At 40.8% G+C, this 25,354-nt stretch overlaps 1 protein-coding gene across 1 annotated transcript in view; it reads right to left on the bottom strand.

Annotated features, from left to right (window-relative positions):
• CCDC148 (coiled-coil domain containing 148) overlaps window positions 1-25,354 on the bottom strand; it is a 223,726-nt gene that overhangs the window by 30,055 nt on the left and 168,317 nt on the right. The window lies entirely within an intron of this gene.

Below are 25,354 nucleotides of genomic sequence, written 5' to 3'. Positions count from 1 at the left end.
TGTTAAATCTCTAGGCATGCATTAAAATTCTTTTGAAAATACAAAGGGTATAAACCACTAAATTCACTCATTAATTGTTTAATGCAGTTAATGATAATTAATGGAAACTAAGTAAAAATTTACCCTACTCAAACACTACAAGATTTAAGTCTTCCAAGCACTTCCATAATTTGGCTTCTACACGTTATCTATTCAATGTCTTCTCTTACCACAGCCTTTCCCCAACTTACTTCAAATTTTATGCTTCAACTATACTCACTTATTCACAGTTCCTTAAAATTGCCATGGATTTTTGGCAGGAAGTCAATTCCCATTTGTAGAAGACGTTTTCCTTCTACTTTCTGCTTCACCCCTGCTACCCCCTGCTCCAATATGTTCCCATAGTACTTTGTCTTGCCCTCACCAAGAATTTCTGAATTTTTCCATTAGACTGTCGGGTCCTTGAAAACAGGGACTGTGTCTTTTTTGTTTATCACTCTATGCCAAGATAGTAGGCATTCAATATAATTATTTAATTTATAAATAAAAATTAATGGATTTAAAATAATATCAACACTAGGTTTCCACACTGGAGGCTCAATCCATCAACACTGTCCTCTACAAATAGCCCAATTTCATGGCGATTATACTCATCGGTTTCTGAATCACACCAGGAATCATGTAATCACCCAAATGCAAATTTATGATGATTTTATATACACGCCGGTTCAAGCTTTTGCTTTCTTTCCTAGGATTTTATTGGATTTTTCGGCTGCTTCAGGTAATACTTGTAGTAACCTCATGATCTCTTTTTCAGGTTAGAAAGGATCATTTAGAACTATCATCCTATAACTACGGTTCATAGGTTAGAAAAAAGCAGGAGCAGTGAACTGAGTGTAAATTTATCTTGTTTGATTTTATTCGTTACGGGCAGCACAGGCTTTAGTCCTTTGTTAAACAGAACAGAAAGGCTACTATAAAGTTCAAGAACATCTTCTTCCCTAAGGAACAAAAGCAAGAGAAACTTTCATCATGGTGAGGGAAATCAGACAAACCTTGATTCTGAAACAGCTTTGTCCTCACAAAGATGAGTTCTTAAGGGAGGAGCCAAAAACAAGGGTGGAGAAAAGAGAGGCAAGAATGCGCAGTCTAACGAAGATCAGCTGAGCATAAGGAAGTCAGCTCCAGAGTTGTACGCAGGCTTTACGGGGAGAATGGAAGAACAGCATGGAAGAGAGGCGGGAATTTCTTTTTTAAATGTGTCTGTCTCACATTGATATTTCTCTCTGTCTCTCCCCCTCCCTTCCACTCTCTCTAAGAATCAGTGGAAAAATATCCTCGGGTGAGGATTCAAAAACAAGAAGAAGAGGTGGTACATATAGGCAATGGAATATTCTCAACTATAAAAAAGAGTGAAATATTGCCATCTGTGATAACATGGAAGAACTTAGAGCAGGGGTGGGCAAACTTTTTGACTCGAGGGCCACAATGGGTTCTTAAACTGGACTGGAGGGCCGGAACAAAAGCATGGATGGAGTGTTTGTGTGAACTAATATAAATTCAAAGTAAACATCATTACATAAAAGGGTATGGTCTTGTTTTTTTTTTTTTTAGTTTTATTCATTTCAAACGGGCCGATCTGGCCCGCGGGCCGTAGTTTGCCCACGGCTGACTTAGAGGGTGTTGTGCTAAATGAATAAGTCAGATAAAAAAGAAAAATACTGCAACGTTTCACTTATATGTGAAATCTAAAAAACAAAATAAGCAAAGAAAACATAAATAAGCTCAAAGATACAGAGAACACACTGATAGTTGCCAGATGGGAGAAGGATTGCGGAGCTGGGCAAAAAAGGTGAAGGAATTATGATGTGCAAATTTTCAGTTATAAAAATAGTCACGGGTGTAAATAGGGAATATAATCAATAATATTGTAATAACTATGTATGGCATCAGATGGGTACTGGACTTATCAGGAAATCACTTAAGTTATAAACATGTCTAATCACTATGTTGTACACCTAAAACTTACTGTTGTATGCCAACTGTAATTTTAAAAATTAATTTATAAATATAAAAAAGAAATGTCACGTGCACAAGACAGAGGAGGGGAGGTAGGGTTTAGTAGCTCCATGTATGAAGAAGATGGCTGTTATCTAGGTTCACACATTCAAACTGGTTCTTATGTCTCACTAGTTTATATAAGTCTGAGTAGTCGCATCACTTTTTTTCCCATGACACTAACTTTTTTTTTTTTTTTTTTTAAATATATTTTATTGATTTTTTACAGAGAGGAAGAGAGAGAGATAGAGAGTCAGAAACATCGATGAGAGAGAAACATCGACCAGCCGCCTCCTGCACATCCCCCACAGGGGATGTGCCCGCAACCCAGGTACATGCCCTTGACCGGAATCGAACCTGGGACCTTTCAGTCCGCAGGCCGACGCTCTATCCACTGAGCCAAACCGGTTTCGGCGACACTAACTTTTTTGAAGCATTTAAGAATCTGTATTGTAGAAGGTTCCTCATTTTGGATTTGCCCAATTATATTCTCTTGTTATCTATTTTCTTTGGTTCCTCTTTCACCTGAATTTTCTGTAAATAGTTAATTACATTTCAAATGGGGGTTGACAAACTACGACCAGCAGGCCAAACTGAATCCACCACATATACTTGTAAATAAAGCTTTATTAGAACAGGCAAGGCCATTTGTTTACATGTTGTCTATGGATGCTTTCCTTGATATAAGGGCTGAGTTGAGTAGTTGTGACAGAGACCATATGGCTCACAAAATCTAAAACAATTACAATCTGTCTCTTTCCAAAAAGAAATTCTCAATTTCTAGGAAATTGGTTAGATTGAGTAAAATGTTTTTGGCACAAAGGTGATGTATTTTATATTGCATCACCTGTTGGGACACAATGTCAGGCAGCCCCACTATTAGTGATGCTAAATGAATATACTTGGTTCATGTGGCAATAGCCAGACCTCTGAATTGTAAAGGTACATGTTTTGTTTGTTTGTTTGTTTCGTTTAGTAAGTAATTCATAGAGTAATATTTTGGCTCTGTGTAAATATCCCATTCCTCAAAAATCTTTCATCTAAAGGTTTTACCATCCATTGATGATCTTTGTCTGAATTACTACATGAGGAATTGAAAAATGTGGTTTTCTAAAACTATCATTTCTTCAACCTTTATAAGCTGACACAATACAATAGCCTAAGGCTACCTTGCAAATTTCCTACTCCAGACCTGGAATCAACTTTTTTTATTTTTTATTTTTTTTATTATTTTTTTTTACAATTAGCCCTGATTCCTTTGGGTGAAAAGATGTTTAAAATCCATATTAGGAATGCTCATTGCTTCTGAAGTGTCATTGTTTGTAGGCCCTTTCAGTGACCCTTTCCAGTGGGAGAAAAAAATATTTGAAAAAAGAAAAAAAATCACAAGTTTTATTAATCTTTTCATTTTACAATATTATATTTCTAAAAAATTTATATAATATTAGAGGCCTGATGTATTAAAATTTGTGCACTTGGGGGGTCCCTCAGCCCAGCCTGTGCCCTCTCGCAATTCGGAATCCCTTGGGGTATATCCACCTGCTGGCTTAGGCCCGCTCCCTGGGGGGATTGGGCCTAAGCTGGCAGTCAGACATCCCTCTGGCAGCCCAGGAGCCCTTGGGGGTGTCTACATGCCAGCTTAGGCCTGCTCCCCAGGGGAGCAGGCCTAAGCTGGCAGTCAGACATCCCTATGGCAGCACGGGACCCCTCAGGGAATGTCTGACTGACTGCTTCCCATGGGGAGCAGGCCTAAGCCACAGTCAGTAAGCTTTTAATAGTGGTAACACTATTGGATTTCTATCCAGTCCTTAGCACTGCTGAGGAAGCGGGAGAGGCTCCTGCCACCACCGCTGCGCTCGCAGCCATCAGCCGGGCTTGTGACTGAGCAGAGCTTCCCCTATGGGAGCACACTGACCACCAAGGGGCAGCTCCTGCATTGAGCGTCTGCCCCTTGGTGGTCAGTGCATGTCAGAGCAACTGGTCGTTCTCAGTCGTTCTGCCATTAGGATCAATTTGCCTATTACCCTTTTATTATATAGGGTTGGTATCTTTTCTTGTACACTGAGTCCTAGTTCTGTTAATAATAAAGTGTTTATTTGTACACTTTATCTTACCACAAAGGTAAAACATTTCCAGGTCATGATACCAATGTTACCACTATTAAAAGCTTACTGAATAAAGTTTTGGATTTCTATCCAGTGCTTTTCCCCTTAGAATATATCCAAATGAGGATGTACAGAGTACTGTTTCCAAAGGTTACAAAAAAAAATTTTTTTTTTATGTGGCAACATTATCTTAGTTGGAGAGGCAATAAAAACAATTAGGAAAATTTGAATATGAACTGAATGCTAGATAATACTATGGAATTATTCTTCATCTCATTGTGTTTGTATATATGTATGTATGTGTGTCGGGGAGAGAGGCAGAGACAGAGACAAAAAGAGAGATAGAAACAATAAAGCAAATAGGGCAAAATACTAAAACTTAGTATATCTGGTAGATATTCTTTGTACCACTCTTGGAACTCTTCTTTAGACTTGAAATTTTATCAAAGTTTAAAATTAAATAAAGAGGTGAAGAAAAAAGAGAAAGATGATCATTATTTCACTATGGATTTAAAAAGTGATCCATGTACACAAGCACAAATGCTTTGCCACTTTGGGCAACCTTACTTAGAATGTATGTCTTGGAGAAGTTTTTATTTTGTTCTGCTTCAGCGGAAGCATCAGACCATAGCTAGAGCTCTAAGTACGTTACTGTGAAAGGGAATGGTCAAAAAGAAATGCAACCAGGGAAGAAAATGGTGCATTAGGTTGGACAGAATGTCAAGTTTTCCTGGCTTTCCTTCATTCCAGGTCAGTGATCTAGAGGCTAGCTAAGGATAGAACCCCAGCATGTAAGAATATTTTGTTTTGAGAATAGCTAAGATCTAGAAATAGTCAAGTGCCCATCAGTAGGTGAGTGGATAAAAAAAGCTGTGGTACATACACACAATGGAATACTTTGTGGCTATATAAAAAGAAGGAACTCTTACCCTTTGCAAGAACTTGGATGGACCTGGAGACTATTATGGTAAGCGAAAAAAGCCAGTTAGAGATAGACAAATATCACATGATCTCACTTAAATGGGAAATCTAATGAACAAAATAAACTGATGAACAAAATAGGTCCAGAGGCATGGATATGTAGAAAAGAATGACAGACCTCAGAGGAGAGGAGGGTGGAGAGGACAGGAACAGATGAACCAAAGAACATATATGCATGTATGCACAGCCCACGGACACAGACAATAGTATAGGGAAGGCCTGGCATGGGGTAGGGGCAGGATGATAGGGGTGGTAAAGGGAGGGGGGAATGGGGGACATCTAATACTATCAACAATTAAAAAAAGAATTTTGTTTTTTACACGACAGCATTAATACCCCTTCCTTCTACCATCCCACTAGACCTAGGGTCAGCAAACTTTTTTTTTGTAAAGGGCCAGATAACAAATATTTCAGACCTGTGGGCCACACAGGCACTGTGTGTGTCATGTGGCACACAAAAGCAGCTATAGACAAATGAATGGACATAGTTATGGTTCAATAAAACTTTGCTTATGGAAATAGACATTTTAATTTCATATAGTTTTGCATAACATGATTTCTTCTTTTTTTCAACCATTTAAATATGTAAAAAACATTCTTAGCTTGCAGGTAATACAAAAAAAAAAAAATAGGCAGGAGGGGTTGATATGGCTCAACCCAGAAAGCAAAAGGGGAAAACTTACCAGTGCACCTTTGTTGTCTGCCTTTTGGCTGCCTCGCTTGGCTTCGATGAAGGAAAGGGGCTCCTTTGGACACTGTAACAGGTCTAAGCAGCCCTGTGCTCCTAAGCCATTGAGCAGACAGTAGCAGATCTCCAAGATTAGAGTCCAGGAGCTGCTCTAAATAGAAAGGCTCATTCCAAGTTTGTAATCAGTGTAATTGGGAGGAGCCATATAGCAAGTAATAATAACTATCAACCCAGGATCCACCTGGACTAGAGAGAGGCATGTCATTCTCTCCTTCTGCATAGGATGCCACCTCACTCCCTGTGCACTCTGGACCTTTACCTAGACAGGTCAATCTCATGTTAACACCTCTGTGCAATCAAATCAACTTGCCTCAAGATATGAACTTTTCTTATTTAAATAAATGTATATTAGATACTGATACAAATAAGTTCCTACATTATAACCTTTATTTACAATAATTTATATCCTTTGATAATATTATTTCCATAGTGACCCTAAACCATGATATATGGTGAATTATGATGAGGGTTTTCCCTTAAACCCTTCTCCACTGTAAATGACAAATGAGCTGAAAACATATCCTTCCAAAAAGAGCTTATAAAAGAAAGGATTTATAGTGATGGAGATATGTATGGGGCAAGAAAAATACATAACAATTCTCAATATTTAAGTGGTTGTCAAGGGAAAGAAGGTTCAGACTTGTTCCACATGATCTCAACAATAGCAGGAGGATTGATGTGTGAAAGTAAGTGGGACAGAGCTGGGCTTACTACCAAAAAGTAAATAAAGAAAAAGAAGGAAAGCAAAAAATCCAATAGCTGCCTGAAGATGAAACGGACTGCTCTGGAAGACAGCAAGTTTAGCACCGAGAGATACATACACAGCTAGGATGTATTATCTCTTAGTGGAGAGGCAGTAGAAGAGATTCAAAAATTAAAATCGTTAAACTACATAACTTTTAAGATTTATGGCCTTTCACGATTAGGCTTGAAAGTTTTGGAATGGCATTATTTTTTTGTTAAAAACACAAAGGCAACCACAGATAACTGAAAGAGTGAGGTAATTTCTTATTCTTCTACTTTAACCACAACAAAGACAAGTGTGGCTCAATCACCGAACCCTAATCAAGGCCCTACCATTTGCCTAGTAGTGGTGTACTCTAGTTATATTCATTCCTCCACGTAATAATTATTTGTTGAGATTGAGTTACCAGCAATGTACCAAATATGAGGGTGTTGTGGTGAAGACAGATATAGATTTTACTCTCATAGAATTTACAATTTCCTGGAAAAGATAAAAACGTAACAAGTAATTTCAATTTAAAAAGATTGAGAGTTGATATTGTGCAGATATAGGGGACTATGATGGTCTTTAAACATGATTACAAGTCTTTTGGTACTCCTACTATTAGAAGTGTGGGTCTAAATTCCCTTCACCTGAATCTGGATGGGCTTATAACTACTTTGACCAACAGATAAAACAGAAGTAAACACTATGTGACTTCCAAGGCTGGGACATGAAGGGTCATTAGGCTTCTGCCTTGTGTGATGGGGCCCTGAGCTACCCTGCAGGAAGTCCTGCTCCTCTGAGCCCACCTCGTGCTTTGCAGAAGTCAAGTCAAGCTTCATGCATAAGACCATGCAGAGCTCCAGTAGACAGTCCCCAGCTACCCCTAGTTTTCTAGTCATCCCAGCCCAAATGAAAGAAGTCACGGGTTATTTCAGCCTTTCACTCTCAGCCATTTGCGTCTTTCTGGCTGCTACTACAGACACCATGGAGCAGAGACAAGCCATCCTGTCTGTGCCCTGACCAAATTCCTAACCCAGTGAATCCATAAGCACAATAATAACATGCTGTCTTATGCTAATAAGTTATGAGTGGTTTGTAATGTAGCAACAAGCACCATGTAAACATATATCAAGAAGAACCAACCTTGTCTACGGGCCAGAGATGCTTTCTCTGAGGAAGTTACATTTGAAAAGACATGAAGAAGGAGTAGGAGTTAACCACAAGAGGGTTCTGGGTAGAAGAATCAGTTGGTCTGAAGAGCCAGTGGAGGCAAGAGAAATCCTGAGGCCCTTTAGGAGCTGGTAGAGGTAGGAATGGAATGGGTAGAAGTCAGGTGGGATATAAAACATGAAGCAGATAAAAGATGGCTCATCTCATAGGCAAGATTAAGGCATCTGAACTTAATCTTGGGTTTTCAGTACCAGAATAACATGATTAGATGTGTTTGCATTGCAGGCAAAGCTGAAGTAGAGAGAAGCTGTAGGGAGGAGAAAATAGTGGGATGATCAGGATAGCAAAGATGATCAGTATTTAAAAGATAAATTCAAGGGACTTACTGAGCCCTTGCCATGGGAATGGAGACTGAAAAAGGAAGGAGTCACCTGAGCGGTAGTGTCATTTGCTAAAAAGGCAACACTAACAGAGGCACAGACAGGAGTGGGTGATAAATAACTCCATCTGGGACATGCAGAATCTGAAGTGCCAGGACACAGCTGGCTGATCATTGTCAGTAAAGAGGAGAGAATGGAGAGAAATGAATATTACTGAGTGTGCATTTTAATCCAGGTACTTTACAGATATTCTTTCCCTTAATTCTGAGAACAACCATGTAAGGAGTCTTCAGAAAGATAAGTGACTTGCCTAACATCAAAGAAACAGGATGTGGCAGGATAGGGACTTTAATACAGACCCTCCATGTTCAAAATGACAGACACATGGTACTTTTTTCCAGTAAAAATAACACAATGTCAGGTGATACTCTTTGGGTTTTGAAGGCAGCAAAATCAGCTTTTGGTAATGCCTCTCTGATCAGTTGAATGGGTGACCTGAAACGCTAGCCGTTTTGAAGGGAAGCCAGAGCAAGAGCAAGCTGCCCAGCTGGTCCAAGCCACAGGGAGACAGCAATGCCACTTGGCCCGTGATGCAGTGGATTCGCTGGCGCACTGAGTTCTGGATGACCAGAGGTTCCACAGAGCCCGCCAACAGACGTGATAGGTTCTTGTACGGTAGAGACCCTCAGAGTTCAGCAGCACACTCATGCCTTCTCTGCGAGTTACGAATTTTCTTTTACTCCCTCTGTCCCATAATAATAGTAGCAAGTGAATATTTAAACGGGAATTATTGGCGAATGCAACTGTAAGTTATGTTGTAGCGCAAAATTGCAAAGCCTTCAATCAAAATCAATGTTTCATGACATCTGTCATTTGTTTTGACACATCTTTCAATTTTTAGGTTAATCTAATTATTACGAATTATAACTATTTTTCTAATTTCATCCGCTGATCGAAATCAATTGTTTTATTTCAATTGAATATCAACCCATTGTAAAAGTAAGATGAAAAAAAAAGAGAGTTTTCAAGCAAAGATCGAGTTGCGATTGTCCAGTTCTTGATGCATCCAAAGAAAAAGGAAAAGTTGCAGAAAGGTGCAATTACGTTAGCTGCAAAACAATTTAAGTGCAACAGAATGACCATATCAAGAATTTGGAAACGTGTTTCTGAAAATAATTGTCCAGGAGAATCTTATGCTAATGTTGATTCTTTGAAAAAACAAAACTGTGGACGTGAATGCAAAGATTATGGAGAAAAAATTGAAAAACTTAAACATATTCCTCTTAGCAGAAGAGGCACCATATTAGCCTTTAATAATTTTTTCCCCTAAATACTGGATAATACTTTTCTGTCACTTCAACAAGTTATGCTGGAAGCAATGAAGAACGATGGCTCCAATAACTGTAAGCTCACGCACACAGGGAAAGCAAAGCTTCGCAGCCAAGGGATCCTACCTACAAGTTTAAAATGCAGTAACGAAATTATAGAAAAGTCCAGAAACTATCTGAACACTCAAAATAAAAATTAGGAGTACTATTTTTAATTTATTGTTTAATTTAATCTAGTTTTTTGATAACAAATGTCGTGTTCTATATTTATTTTCTTTTGCTACTATTAATATGGGACAAATTACATTCATCAACTGCTACTATTATTATGGGACAGAGGGAGTAACAAATAGCTCTTGGCTTGTTGTTGGGCCCTGGTAAGTATTATGGGAGCTATCATTTGTCAAGCAGATACAATGTGATAAGCATTACAGTGAGTGCCTCCCTGTTCAAATTTATCCCTCAGAACAACTAGATGAGGTGTCACCTGGACTTTTGCCTTTAAGACACCAGGTCACAGTGAGACTCTGGGTGCTCAAAACGAGTGGGGTGCTGTCTGAGACACCTGGCCCTAAGGCTGGGAGTGACTAACAGCACAGACTAACAACATGAGAGTGGGCTGGACTTGAGCATGAACTGAAGACACGGGTAATTCACATGAACAGGTGGCTTACGCTCCTTCCACACTGACATTCCTCCCTGAACCCACACCTGTGGCCCCTGGGGCATTCTCAATGACTAGCTGAGTGAGGAATAATAAAAAAAATGAGCCAGTTTTACAGCTGGGTCTACACATACTGGCCCCAGACGAGAGCACTGCTATGGCAGACAGCGCTGCTCTAAGGTGTCCTTGAAAGGTGGCAATGAAGGGAAATTTTCCGTGTGGGTATGATTTCAAGAGCAATATCTCAGTCTTCACTTAACCTGAGGTAAAGGATTAGTAACTGGTACATGTTAGCTATTCAATAAATATTTTCGAGTAAACGGATAAATGCTGGATTAATATTTTGTGGGCACTAGTTAATGGTTTGGCCAACTGGTTAGGGGCACTGAGGGGATATGATTGGAGGAGTTGTGACAGGAAGACTCAGAGAGATGATGTGGGTGGACCTGTTGGGATTGGTCAGAGTGCAGGAATACTGCCTGGAAGTGATCTAAAGACTGAGGTGGAAGAGATTATCTTTCGTGTGCATGAGTTTTCTTCCCCAGCAGCCTGGCACTTGCTCAGTGGGGGGTCATGATAAAATGCTCCCAGCAGTAGGCACAGAAGCTATGCACTGCTCACCGTCCCTCTGAGCTCTTGACAGGGTATAATGTTCTGGAGAAATTAGCCTAATGTTAGCTGGTTACAACATTATATCTCACCATTTTATAATGGGAAAGGCAGAAAAAGAATTTGGATTTTCTTTCCCTATTCACCAGGTTTGCATCACCTGTGCACTGAGAGTGTTCAACTGGACAGCGCTTCTTCCTTAGGGAGAAGAAGCAGGGCAAGGAGCTGACACCCAGGGACTCACTACATCACCCGTTGCTGCTGTCCTTATAAAGTGGAGGGATGGCCTATTGAAGACTTAGGTACATTATGAGCTTGGAGATAGTACTGTGTAAAGTTGGATGCTATTTTATAGGGAGTGGTTTTGTTCTGAAGTAGTGACCCACATATGATTCTGTTTCTCAACACTGACAGAAGATGTACATACTAGTAGGTGGGCCAATAAGCACAAGTGAGAAGGGTGCTTTCCATAATTAACCCTGAAGACCCATTTGTAAAATTTGTTCCCCATCCCTGAGATTTTAGGCTCTGCTGGTTTTAACTTCTAATACTTTCACCAGGAGGATAAGCATGGTTACATTGAATTAGGAGCTGATGAAGTACTTGCCTTTTGAGGTTTATCAAACTAAGCAAATAGATAGAAAAGAAGTTACAGTGCTGGCTGAACAATGGCCCATCAAAAGGAAACAGGACTGCTGTGATTTAACAGAGGCAGGGAGAAGCAGACAGAATCCAAAGAACTCCCAGGATACCTTCTGCTATGGCATGCCCAGTGGGAAAAGCCACCTCAAGTAAGCCACTCCCTCAGAAACTAAGATAGAAGTTAGCCTATTGAGTAAGAACCTCACCCAGCCAAGATGCTGGCTGAAAGCAAAGGGCATATGCAATGCATAGTAGAGAGAGGAAATTATAAATTTGTATTGTGATCCTAACCATTTATCAAAGGAGAGGGAAGATGTCCATCCTTCTTGATGTGACACACACACACACACACACACACACACAAACACACAATTTTCTGCCAACTTCCTTCCCCGTTTTTTTCCTTACTAGTTTACATGAGGCATGTTTATTGGTGGTAAACTTTAAAATATTGCCCATAGGTCATGAAATATTGAAATGGATTATGACAGGACTAGAGGATAATAGGGGGAAAGTCAAGTAGAGATCTCGAATTGAGAGCTAGATGCTGTAACAAATGAGACCTTGAGTTGATTCCCTTTAGAAATGGGGTGAGATGTTTTGAGTTATAAAAGGTAAAATTACACAGGGCTAAGTGAAAGTAAACTTTTAGGTAGTTTTAGCATAGAAAGAAGGGTATTTGTTAATTTTGCCAAGCAGTTGTGAACTGCAGGAGGCACTCTTTCCTGGCCGCCCCCCCCCCCCCCCCCCCCCCCCCCCCGCCAGCTCTGAGCTCCCTTTCTCTTCTGAAGAAGGCACACTGTCAGTTGATGACAGATACTTGTTTCCTAGCCCCCTTTGCAGCTAACACAGGAGCATTTGACCTGAGTTCAGCCCAGCAGACCCTTCCCTTGGAAGCCAGGGATGCAGAAAAGCAGGGCCTGCGAAGACTCAAGGCCATGGGCAGTGGCCGCACAGCAGGAATATGATCGAAGGCAGTGTTGGCAACAGTGATGTCCCGAGTCCCAGGATAGCAGGGGAGGAGACCATCCGGGTCAGTGGTTGGACTCGCTGGGATGATTCTGAGGAGGAAATCGGGGTACAGTCTTGACTCTTCCTTATCTTCCCAGCCATTTTCAAAGCTTGGTTCCACAGATGATTCGGTGAGCTACCCAGATATCTTTCAGTAAAATATGTTTACTATAAAATTCAACTAAAAATGATTTCTCTTGTTTGCAAACCAGAACGCTTAGTTACTACAAGGAGGCTGGACTGGATGCTTTCCAAGATTCCTTCCAGCTTTAAAATTATATGATTCTATAAAACTCATATTAAAATATATAAAATAAGACTGTAAAAAATATAAAGTAGGATTGTAAACACGCTTCCTTCACTAACTAAATAAACCATTACCTGATTGCTCTGTGTGTGGGTGTGCTTTGCAATAGTTCCAAACAAAGGATACACATCAATGCTGGAAGCTATTTTGTACCCACTACAATCGTGGCGCTTCATAAAGCGGCCATTATATTTCTCCTAACCCATGGCTTCATACTTCCTTCATGCGACTATGGCTGCTAAGTTTCTGCCTACCTAGCCCTGCAGCTTTATAACATCTTCCTAGAGTTTGTCTGAAAGGTCAATATTTCATTACCTGAAAGTGCTCAGTAAAACTCCCTACGTAAGGGGTTCGTGGCAGAGACATCAATACACACACAGTGGCTGCCGCCATTTCATTCACAAATACTGTGTGTGGTACTGGAGAGCACAGCACCCCTTTGCAGCTGAAGAGGAACAGCAAATCGTTTACCGCTAAGGAGCGGTGTACATGTTGACGTGGAGAAAGAGAATGCAGTTTCAAACACCCCAATGCCCCCCACAAAAAACCTTCTATATGGCTGCAGCACTAATTATGGGCCAAGATAAAAGTCTGCGTTTCTGAGGAAGAAAATATGAGATAATTGGTTCTTGAAAAGACCAGAGCATCTAGCTGTTCCATTTATAATTACAGCATCTGTGGTCACTTCAGTGACACATGCATGTGAAAGAAAAATAGTGGTAGGCACTAAAATGATTCAATCATGCTCATTTTGCATAAAAATGTTTATAAAGGGTTTCTGAATATTGCCTGCTCCTACCAAACGCACACATTATGACATTCCATTTTATGTTGATTCGTGCACTGGTGGGGTCCCTTGGCATGGCCTGCGGGGATCAGGCCGAACCAGCAGTCCAACCCCGCCTGCCACTCCTGCCTGCCACTCCTGCTCATCCCAGCCCCCACTGCGCCTGCCGCTGCTGCTTGGTAGGCTCGTTGCCACTCTGCTGCAGCTCCGGGCTGCAGCAGCCAGCCGTGAGCCCTGCTCTGGCGCCTGATGGTCAGCTGAACGGCGCTCCTTCTGTGGGAGTGCACTGACCACCAGGAAGCAGCTCCTGCTGAGCATCTGCCCCCTGGTGGTCAATGCATGTCATAGCAACCGGTTGATCAGTTGTTCAGTTGCTTAGGCTTTTACATATACTAGTAAAGATAAGTAACTGCAACAGAAAGATCAAGATGGCATACAGAAGAAGTCCAGTAGTGTTTTAACGAGCAAAGATTTCTAAAATCGAACATCAAAGCCATAAACAATAAAGTAAAGGCAGTCTGAACTACCAAACAACAGGCCCTCTCTAATTGCCGGTGGTTTGGAAAAGACCACAGATCTGAAGCTGGACTTGCATACCTCAGGAGGTAAGCTGTCGTCCAAGACCATGAGAATGACCTCGGCTGAGCTTGTCTGCCCAGCTGCTGCTCCGTCTGCCCACTGGCACACGCTTGCTTGTTCATTTTCACATTAAAATAACTGCACATTGTTTGTCCATAAATTTCTTAGCTTCCCTCTGTCAATCATGCTTGTCAGCTCCGATCCATTCAAGGACCACTACAATTATGTCCAAATAATCTGTGTATTCATGCCTCAACATATGAAAATACACACACACACACACACACATGGCATAGTTAGTTATGTTATACTGATGAGCAGGTTCTACGTTAGTATTATTTGACAAAATTACCTCTACGGTTGGAAGATGGCATGTTGACTATCAGTGGGGTCTTTTAAATTAATCTTTTAAATTAATGTTAATTTGTGAAACATTTCTAACTTCATTAAAAGGCAAAACAGACAGACTCACTGAGAATTATATCTGTTTAATGCCTCCCAGTAATCCCTGGTTGACATCATTTGGCACCTCCACTTGGAATGGAGATTTGGTTGACAGAGATTTAATGAACAAAAGCATTTCCACTGATTTGGGGAAATCTCATGCTGAGAGGCAAAAACATGACAAATGTCTGCAAAGTCTCTGTTGACTTCACTTTACTGAGCGTGCTCTAAAAATCCCAAAGATTAAACTATGAACCCACTTTTAATGCCCTTCATGACTCCCAATAAAACATGCTGAATTGTGCATATTGTTAAGAAAATACATGGGAAATAGAGAGAAACATCTGGTTTTACCACTTAGAAAATGCAATAACTGTCCATTCACGCTGTTGGCAAGCACCCAGAAGCACACACTGGATTAACAAAGCCAATTTAGTGCTAGGAAGGCAGCTGGTTCCAGTGTCTTCCTTCCCAATGATCATCGCCATCTTAAACTTCAAATGCTGATTGTCTTAAAACATAGGAAAACAATAACTGAACTAGTGTTTGTTACTATAGAAAGCAATGCTTTCTCCATTAAATGTGCACTGTGTACACACACACACACACACACACACACACCTCTGCTTGGAGAGAGACACCCAAGGCTTGCCCTTGCAGAGGATTTCTAGAATTTTTCCAATGAATGGAAAGTTTCACTCACATGACTTACCTGAACGATTTCAGTGAGGGTATAGCATTGAGAAAAGAGAAATGAGGGGCACTTCTACCAAAAGTGCGATCTTCCCAAGAACTGAATAGGTGATTAGGGGCCCATCCTTCAGAAAACATGCAAAGAACCCTAGTGCACTAGCTCTCAAACTTCACTGCACTTCAGAATTCCCTGACGACTTTCAAAAATTGTTGCAGAAACACCATTGCCAGAGATTCTGATTAAGTTGGAGGGGTCCCTGGCCTGAGCATCTGGACTTTAGACAGCTCCCCAGGTGACTCTATTGAAGGGAATCACCGCTCTAGCTTTACATTAACATTGACCAATAAAGTTCTTAACAACCCATACCTTCCTGCTGTTGGTTATGCCCAACTTCATTCAGTTTTTTCTGGTTATGAAATGATATCCAGAGGAATTTCCAGGCCAAGTAAATTTGCCTTTAGAAATCTTTAAAAATATTAGCTAGAGTATAATAGTGAAAAAAAATTAAATGCATTAAAATTATTACAAAGGAGGTAAGTGGGAGAGGCAGACTATTAACTTACAAGGAACAGCAATGAATAGAACTGAAATGCCACAATCCTATCTACCCCTGTAAAAACACACCCTGTACAGAGAAAGGAGTGTACATGTCAGCTGCAAAAGAGCTGAACTTCAGAACGTTACGGATTGAACATTCTAACAAGCATTTATAAAATGTCATAACAACAAGAGGAGAGAGGCCTCGGTGCGAGGAAGGGTGATCTTATTTCTGTTGGTTTACTCTGCAACTTTCAGTGGTAATGGGATGCAACGATGCTAAGAAAAGATACAAAAATGAGGTCTGACCATTACATGTCCTTGTTTTCTACGCCTCCCTGTGTGTATCTAACATAAGGAATGCTCAGTAAAGAAAATATACATACGGAGTGGGGCAAAGGTAGGTTTACAGTTGATTGCATGGGAAATAATACAAAAATAATAATGCAAGAGTAAATTCTGTGTTTCGCATATTCACAACTGTGCTCACAACCTACTTTTGCTCCACTCTGTATATATATATTTTTTAAAACTAACCTCAAACAAAAGAAACATAAATATCACAGAACCACCGCAGCTTATAGGGCTGCACACTGCAGTGACTACGGCTGTGACACTGGCCCCGAACAGACACCAGTGGGAAGACAGTGGGGAACTAGCACATTCACAGCCCTGCTGGAAGGAAAGAAAGAACCGCTGTCTGCGACAGAAGAGAGTTCAGCTTCTGGCTGTGGGTGGGGAAGGAGGCTGTAGAGACAGCCCTTAAGAGTTCAAATGATGAGGCGGTGGGGTGGCTAGAAAAGGACCTGGAGTGTAGAATTAGAGAAATTAGACAACACAAGCTATAAACATTATGGTAAGAAAATGAAGAGGAGCCTATGTTCTCATATCTATTTTGAAAATGATTTCTGTTACCTGAAAAAGGTATCTTCTCCTTAATACCCTTATATTTGGAGTAGTATATTCACTTTTATACATTGTACATTATTTTCCACTTTGCCTACCAGTTTCAAGCCCACATTCAAACAACCAATGAAAATGGAAAAGTATGCTTTACTTATTATTTTCAAAATGACTATGGGTTTTTCTTACTATCACATATGTCTTCTCATTGTGGAAAATACAAAAATATACAAAAGAAAATCAAAACTATCCTTCATCTCATTACCTGGAGACAAAAACGATTATCATAGGGCTATGTTTCTTTCCAGACTTTTTCTTGACATGGATATCACAGAAAGAACATTTTGAAAATATTAACTTCATCTATTTTATTTCTCCTGGAAATCGTGTTTCCCTTTGGCCTTCACTGGAATGGAAAAGAGAAGTAGGCGAAGTTCTCAGACCTGCTCCATCACTTTCTACACCGTCGTGGGTCACACTGCGATGCTTGGAGGCTAAATAGAAATGCTGAGATAGCTAAGGGAGCATCCAACGACACAGGCTGGTCCCCCACTTTCCTGGTGTGAAATGCCTCCCAGGAAAATCGTGCATTCCGTGAAACAGAAGCGGAGGGGGGAGAGGGGAGGCGCAAGGGGTGTTCAGTAGAAATTATATGAGAAAACATTCGTTTATCCCAGCTTGCACAAGGTCTAATTGGAGGCACGCGCTGGGAAAAGCAGGGCTGTAAGACCTGCAGGAGGGGATCTCAGGACCAGAGGCAGGGTCAGCAGTAGCACATGTTGGCCCACACCCTAAGACTGAGTAGGTCCAGTTATGTTACCAATGAATTGCATAAGGCCCAATGCCAATCCTAATACAAGAGATGCCATGGACATCCCGGCAAGGGTAGTGAAGACACTGAAAGATGCAAGAAGAGGAAAATAGCAGGGTTCAACATTTATGTAAAAGAAGGGAGTCAGAATCTGCAGGAGGAGCAGCTACTTGCCCCCCATCGCCAGGAGGCTGGGAAGCTTCCCTATAAGCTCCGCTGGCCAAAGCCCTACGCATTAACCACATGAGCTTATTCTGCACTTGAAGCGTGACTACTCCCAATTGAAATGTGCTGAAAGTGTAAAATGTACAGCAGGTTTCAAAACTTCATATAAAAAAAGAACATAAAATATCTCAATAATTTTGTATTGATAGCATACTGAAAGGATGTTTCTAAATATATTGGGTTTGATAAAATTTATTATTAAAGTCAATTTCACCTTTTACTTCTGACATCTTTAAATGCGGCTACTAGAAAATTTAAAATTACGCAAGTGATTCACATAATATTTCTATTGGATAGTACTGCCTTGTACCCTGGGAGGCAAAGGGATGAGGTGAAATAGTGCAGAGTGATGAAGACCCTCAGAGGTGTCAGAACCTGCAGGCTGACCAGTTGCCCTCTCCCCCCGCACCCTCCCTTCCACTGGAGGAGGTGGCCTGACCTCCAGGAGAGAGTTTGTGCTTTACCCTCAAAGAGATAGAGATGACCCAAAATGGAAGAGCTTGAGATACTTTTAATTAAAAAGTTCTCATCTTTCCTCACTACCCTGAAGAAAGGGGGTTCATAAAAAAGCTGAGATCAGTTACTATTCTTCACACATTTGGGAGTGGTGTGAGTGAATATTTGACCTTGGTACAAATGAAAGTCTTTTATAGACTTGATATCATACTTTATATAAATTTGGAACCTGTTTTTTATCATCTTGCATATGTTAATATTCATCTCTCCCAAGAGGAAAAAAACTATTTATTGCCTTATAAAACAGATTTTTAAAGTAATACTGAAGTGGAATAGTATTTTGTAATAAAAAAAGAAAAATCTAGTCCAGTCAGTGTGGCTCAGTGGTTGAGTGTTGGCCTATGAACCAGGAAGTTATGGTTGATTCCCAGTCAGGGCACATGCCTGGGTTGTGGACTCGATCCCCAATAGGAGTTGTACAGGAGGCAGTCAATCAATGATTCTCTCTCATCACTGATGTTTCTATCTCTTTCTCTCCCTCTCCCTTCCTCTCTGAAATCAATAAAAATACATATTTTTTTAAGTTTAATAAAAAACACAGTTGATTTTTGTATATTGGTCCTGTATCTTCTGACCTTGCTAAATTCAATTTTTAAAAATTATTGAATTGTACACTTAAAATGGGAATTTATGATATGAGTTACTCTTCAATAAAGTCTTTAGTGATAAAAGTAGCAGTGTTATCCTGGCTAGTATGGCTCAGCTGGTTGAACATTGTCCCATGTACCAGAGAGTCGCCGGTTTGATTCCTGGTTCGGGCACATGCCTGAGTTGTGGGCGTGATCCCCAGTAGGGGCATGCAGGAGGCAGCTGATCGATATTTCTCTCACATTGATGTTTCTCTCTCTCTCCCTTTCTTTTTTTCTCTCTAAAAACATATATACACACACACACACACACACACACACGTTTTAAGTAGCAGTGTTAGTTGCTTCCCATTAGCAAGCTGAATTTCTGCACATTTTTATGCAATGACATGGGAAGTAGAGCTGTAGAAAATGAACACTATCAGCAACCTCACCTCTGGCAAGCACCCCAATATCTATCCATTTATTGTTAGGACATCAAACATGAAATGTAAAAATTTAGTAATTAGAAAATAAAAACATATGTCAAACCTTGTATAATGTCGCCAAAGATATAGAGAAAAGAAAAGCCCATAGACAAATACATTTATTAGAAAATAAAAGAGACTGAAAACAAAATAACTAAAGCTTTCAACCCAAAAGGGCAGAGGAAGCTCAATAAGGTTAAGGATCATGCTTCTTTCTCTGTCTGTCCTCCAACTCCGTCCCTATGAAATGAGCCACCATATTTTACCTACTCTAAATATTTTATAAACATCTATCACCTCTACATACCCACTGCCACTTCCCACTTCAGACATTATTTCTGACAGAGCTACGAAAGAAAAAAAAAATTTTTTTAAATATATTTTATTGAGTTTTTACAGAGAGGAAAGGAGAGAGATAGAGAGTTAGAAACATCGATGAGAGAGAAACATCGACCAGCTGCCTCCTGCACACTCTCCACTGGGGATGTGCCCGCAACCCAGGTACATGCCCTTGATTGGAATCGAACCTGGGACCTTTCAGTCCGCAGGCCGACGCTCTATCTACTGAGCCAAACCGGTTTCGGCAAGAAAATTTTTTTTATCTGCTTCTTGGGAGTCTACTAATTCCAAAATAATATCCAAGCCTTCACCAGAAAACTATGACAACAAAAAGCTATGAAATTTTCTAAAGAACCTACAAGAGGATTTGAACTGAAGAGCTCTTCTGGAAGCATGATCCTAGATTAGAGATTAAATTTGGTTTATATATCAGTTCTCCCTAACAAAATTTCAGTGCAAAAAATCAAAGGGATTTTTTAAATGAAATTTCACATTAATAATTAAGGTATTTTTGAAAAGAACAATGAGTTAACACTTGCTCTATCAGATAGCAAACAGAATAATTAAAATAGCATGTGAAAATATAACTATAGATCCGGTTTTATTTCATCTAATCAAGAGTCCATATGCATAGAAAAGCATAATTAGGAGTGTAATATATGATAAAGGTGGCATTTCAAATTAGTGGATAAGAATGAATCATCAAATAATTGGTGTTGAGATAACTTGCTATCTCAAATGAAAATGATAGACACTTAGCTCCTATAATTCATGAAAATAAATCCCAGATGGCTAAATTTTAGAAGAAACATGGATAATATGTAATATTTTAAAAGAATTGAGTAAGTCTATTTGCAAGGATAGCGTGTATCATTTTGTACTTTGCAAAAGTGATGCCCAGCCAGGAGTAGAAATGGGGAATGATGTCCAGCTTTGCCGGTAGTTGTCAAGCTGTGTCCCATGGTTCGGGAGTCTTTCCTTTTTCTAATTTTCTACTTCTAACACTTTGCCACCAGAAGGAAGCAGCTTTCCTAATTGGAACAAAAACTTTATATGCCAGCAGCAACCAATAAACAGTATTAATAGTACATAGTTAATTTGTATGTACATCGATGCTTTCTTCCCCCCACACAAAAATGGTGGCTATAAAAGGAATGTGTCCCTTCAAAATCCGTATGTTGAAGTCCTAACCCCCAGTGCAATGGCATTTGGAGGTAGCGCCTTTGGGAAATAATTAGGTTTAGATGAAGTTATGAGGGTGTGCCCTCATAATGGGATTAGTGCCCTTAAAGAAGAGGCATAAAGTTAGTTGCTTCTCTCTCTCCCCACTGTATGAACACAAAGCAAGAAGACAGCTGTCTGTTGTCTGTACGCCCAGAATAGAGTTCTCACCAGAAACCAATCATGCTGGCAACTTGATCTTGGACTTCTAGACTCCAGAACTGTGAGAAAATAAATTTCTGTTGTTTAAGTCACCAGTTACGATAGCCAAAGCTAATATAGTGGTATGTTATCATAAAATATATTGTTTTTTTGTTGTTTTTAAATTCATTTTTATGTAGGTTCACATAGGTGGCATGTATATACACCGGTATATATGTATATGTATATATATGCCTATGTATTAAACAACTGATAACAGAAATAATTTCTACAGAAGAGATTATATGAAGATAATGATCAAAGGTTGCTCCTGATTTAACTTCAATGTTTTATTTGTTACTAGTGGCCCAGTGCATGAAATTCATGCATGAAGGGGGTGGTTCCCTCAGCCCAGCCTGCACCCTCTCCAATAGGGACTGCTTGGGGGAAGTCCAACTGCCAGTTTAGGCCCAATCCCACAGCAGTCCCATATTGCACCCTCTCACAATCTGGGACCACTGGCTCCTAACTGCTCACCTGCCTGCCTTCCTGATTGCCCCTAACTGCCTCTGCCTGCCTGCCTAATTGCCCCTAACTCCTCTGCCTGCTTGCCTGCCTGATCACCTTTAACTGCCTAGCCTGATCTCGCCCCCAGCTGCTCTCCCCTGCCAGCCCGATCTCGCCCCTAATTGCCTCTGCCTGAGTGATCTCGCTCCCAACTGGGCTCCCCTGCCGGCCTGATCTCGCCCCCAAGTTCCCTCCCCTGCTGGCCTGATCTTGCTCCCAACTGCCCTCCCCTGCTGGCCTGATCTCACCCCTAACTGCCCTCCCCTGCCGGCCTGGTTGCTCCCAACTGCCCTCCTCTGCTGGCCTGATCTCACCCCCAACTGCCCTCCCCTGCTGGCCTAATCTCGCCCCTAACTGCCCTCCCCTGCTGGCCTGGTTGCTCCCAACTGCCCTCCTCTGCTGGCCTGATCTCGCCCCCAACTGCCCTCCCCTGCCAGCCTGATCTCACCCCCAAATGTCCTCCCCTGACAGCCTGACCTCACCCCCAACTGTCCTCCCCTGCCAGCCTGATCTCACCCCAATGGCCCTCCCTGCCAGCCTGATCTTGCCCCTAACTGCCCTCCTCTGCTGGCCAATTTGGTTCTGATTGGTCAGTTTCTATGCCAGTCAGCATCAAAAGCTCTGCCTCCTAGGCAGCCATTGGCTCCTAACCGTTGACCTTGATTTGTTTCTGATTAGTCCGTTTCTATGCCAGTCAGCATCAAAAGACCCACCTCCTAGGCAGCCATTGGCTCCTCACACTTCACCCAGATTTGGTTCTGATTGGTCAGTTTCTGTGCCAGTCAGCATCTCTGCCTCTGATCAGGCCTGGAGAGAAATGGAGGGGTGGCTGCTGGCCAGCCTGGCAGAGAAAGAGAGAGGCAAGTGCTGATCAAAAGCTGCCACAGAGGCAACAGATCAGTCCCTGCTTCTCTCTTCAGGCCTCTCTCTGACCCTGATTCGCAGCCCCCTCAGCAGTCAGTGCTGGGGCGCCACGCCTACAGCGGAAGCAGGACTGACTTCTGATTGGTTGAGCCTAGGTTGTGACCAGTTGTTATGACCCAGGATTTTTATATATTAGGATAAGACTGTCCTCATATTACATGTTGTGTCTAAAATATTTCAAATGCTTATGTATTTTGAGAAAAAATTTATGTTGGAAGGTGTCTCATGCTTTCAAAAGTCAATTGATAGTAATCACTGATATTTAATGAATACCTACTATGTTCCAGGAAGTATGTTAATTCAATATCTCCTTTATCCCTTGCAACAATTCTATGAAGTATATACTATTTATGCTTTCATTGTACAGAAGAAGAAACTGAAGTTCAGAGAAGTTAAATGACTTAGCCAAGTGCATACAGCTATAAAGGGTTGAGGCCAGGATTCTAGCCTCAAGAACCTGACTCTAGACTAGAGCCTTCCCTTTTAACCTCTACAGCATGTTGAGAAATGAAAATAAGGCATCCGGAAATTAGCAGGGTAGTGAAAACTTTGGCAACAATTTCAGTAGAAAGTTGAGGGCAAAAGACATTTGATAATCGAATGAGAAGGGAAATATAATTAATAAATGAATTGCTATTTTTTAAAAATTATGTTGAACCACATGAAATTGTGAATACTTAACCATTTTTTACACAAAAAAGTGAAATTTGCTTATGACTCAACCTAGTATATGTCCTAATTTATGAATATTATTTTCAAGAAACTTTTTTAGAATTATAAAAAAGACAATAAAGAGCAGAAGTTTCCAAAACCCTCAAGGCTGTGTGTGTTTTTAACAAATCTGAAAACTGTTTCAAGCCTTCTTATTCTGACATGAGAAAAATGTGCCTACAAGTATAATATCAAATATGAGATTTGTGAATTGTATTTCAGTAGTGGAGAAAAACATTTTAACTAATCAAACCAATTTCTTAGTTTCAGGATGATTATAAAAAAATTCAACTTTGGGTTCAGAAGAAAAAGCCACCAGCAATTTTTATATGCTGAATTTTATTTCCCTAAATCGCAGAATGAGGTCTATTCTTTTATCTACATCACCCACAATTTTCTGAGAATTATTTCCTAATATATTATCCTAATATTTTAATGCCCTTTTTCATGGATTTTCCATGCAAATATTGGATTCATAATAGTCTTAATCTACAATTCACATGAGCTGAACATACAGATCATAGACCCTTAAGAGTTAATAGCTCACTTAACTCACAGAGATCATCCAGTTAACGTTGACAAAGCACAAAACAGAGCCTTGGAGAGGTGAAAAGAACGCTTTTCCTTAGGTCACCCACTATTCAGGAAGATTTAACACTAAAACCCTCATGGTCTGGTGCCTAGTCCTTAGTAATCTTTGTACTTTGTTATAATGTGCCTATTTTTATCCTGTTACATTATGCAGATTAATCTGACTTTTCTTCTTTTCAACCGGAGTTCTGAGTCAGCTAATCTTGATAATTATTGGGACAGGAAGCAAAGGACTAAAATGGCTCTGTAATCAAAGAAACCCCGGGCTATGAGGAGAGATTCTATGAGATAATGTCCCCTAGCTGCTGGGACCTCGAATCTGTTCTGTTTTTCCACCTGCTTCAATTCCTGTGGCTCACTTTTGTTTCCCCGGCATAGTTTCAGACTATCCAGCACGCCTTTTGAACGTCACCTTGGCCTTGTCCTTTAGTACTTGGTTGTTTGAGAGTTGTTGTCTCTGACCCGTGGCATGGCCTGTCTTCTGATTTCCACTCATCTCTTGGTTTGTGCTTGTTTAATCGGTTTCTCACTGGCTGCTTCACCTCCTAGCCTCGAGCCTGGACTTTGCTATATTCTGTTTTCTTTATAATAGACTAAACTGAACTCTAAAATCCCGAGATACCTGGAAAATAATGTGAATTTCATCTAGAAAATCCTTAGGGATTTCCTGGCATCTATCCGGAACTCCAGATTCACTCCCCAATCTTGTGACTGGAGTCTGCAATGACTGTCTCACAAGTCACACCAGAAGCTTCCTAGATACAAGTGAACCCCATTGCATCAAATGGTAAGACCTTCAAAGTTATTTATAAGTCTAAGGAGCAATTTTTAAAATTGCTTTATTTTTTAGAGCAGTCTTAGGTTCCCAGCAAAATTGAACAGGAAGTATATAGTTTCGGGCAATTTTTTTTTACATTGACTAACTATAAAGAATATTTATCGTGATTTGTGTTATGAAATGAAAGATCTATCCTTAATTTACCTTTTGTGAAAGCCCACTCAGGAACTAGCAAAAGTAGACAACTATGCCAATTACCAGTTTATTGTCTCTCAACTCCAAATCCACCCTTCATTGTCTGCTCTGGGAAAAGAGCTGAACCCTGTAATATTTCTCTCTCGCAGCTCATACAATGTTATGTCAGAAAGGAGTGCTGGCAGGACGCCAAAGAAGAAAGCAGTTCTCCTTCCCGGATCTAGTGTTCATCCCTTCTTGCTCCCACCACGTGGCGGCCAGTGGCATGTGTGACAGACACCCCATGGTGCTTGTGCCCATGAAGTGCCAATGGCACCTCATAATCAGGTGCCCGTCAGATTTTAGAGGCTCTCCCATGGTCAGATTCCATGGAGTCTCACAAGCACCCCAGGGGTTGGCTTCCAGCTTTGGCCTCCTGCACCAAGGAGGGGGTTTCCTGCCTGCCGGCTGACTGTGAACAAGGCCTTGAGGAGGCCATCCGAGAACTTCTCCACCATCAGGGGCCACACCACACCTTCCACAACGAGGTGTGAATCCCAACCATGCCGAGGGACGGGAGACAAACCTCCAATTTCTTTCTTTCTAGGGAACCCTCCTTTATCCCTGGGATAAAGTTTTTAAAGTT

The sequence above is a fragment of the Myotis nattereri genome (assembly GCF_964212035.1).
Source record: "Myotis nattereri genome assembly, chromosome: 7".
Lineage (NCBI taxonomy): Eukaryota > Metazoa > Chordata > Mammalia > Chiroptera > Vespertilionidae > Myotis > Myotis nattereri.
The sequence above is the reverse complement of the archived record's forward strand: the minus strand, read 5'-3'. Positions and strand labels throughout refer to the sequence as shown.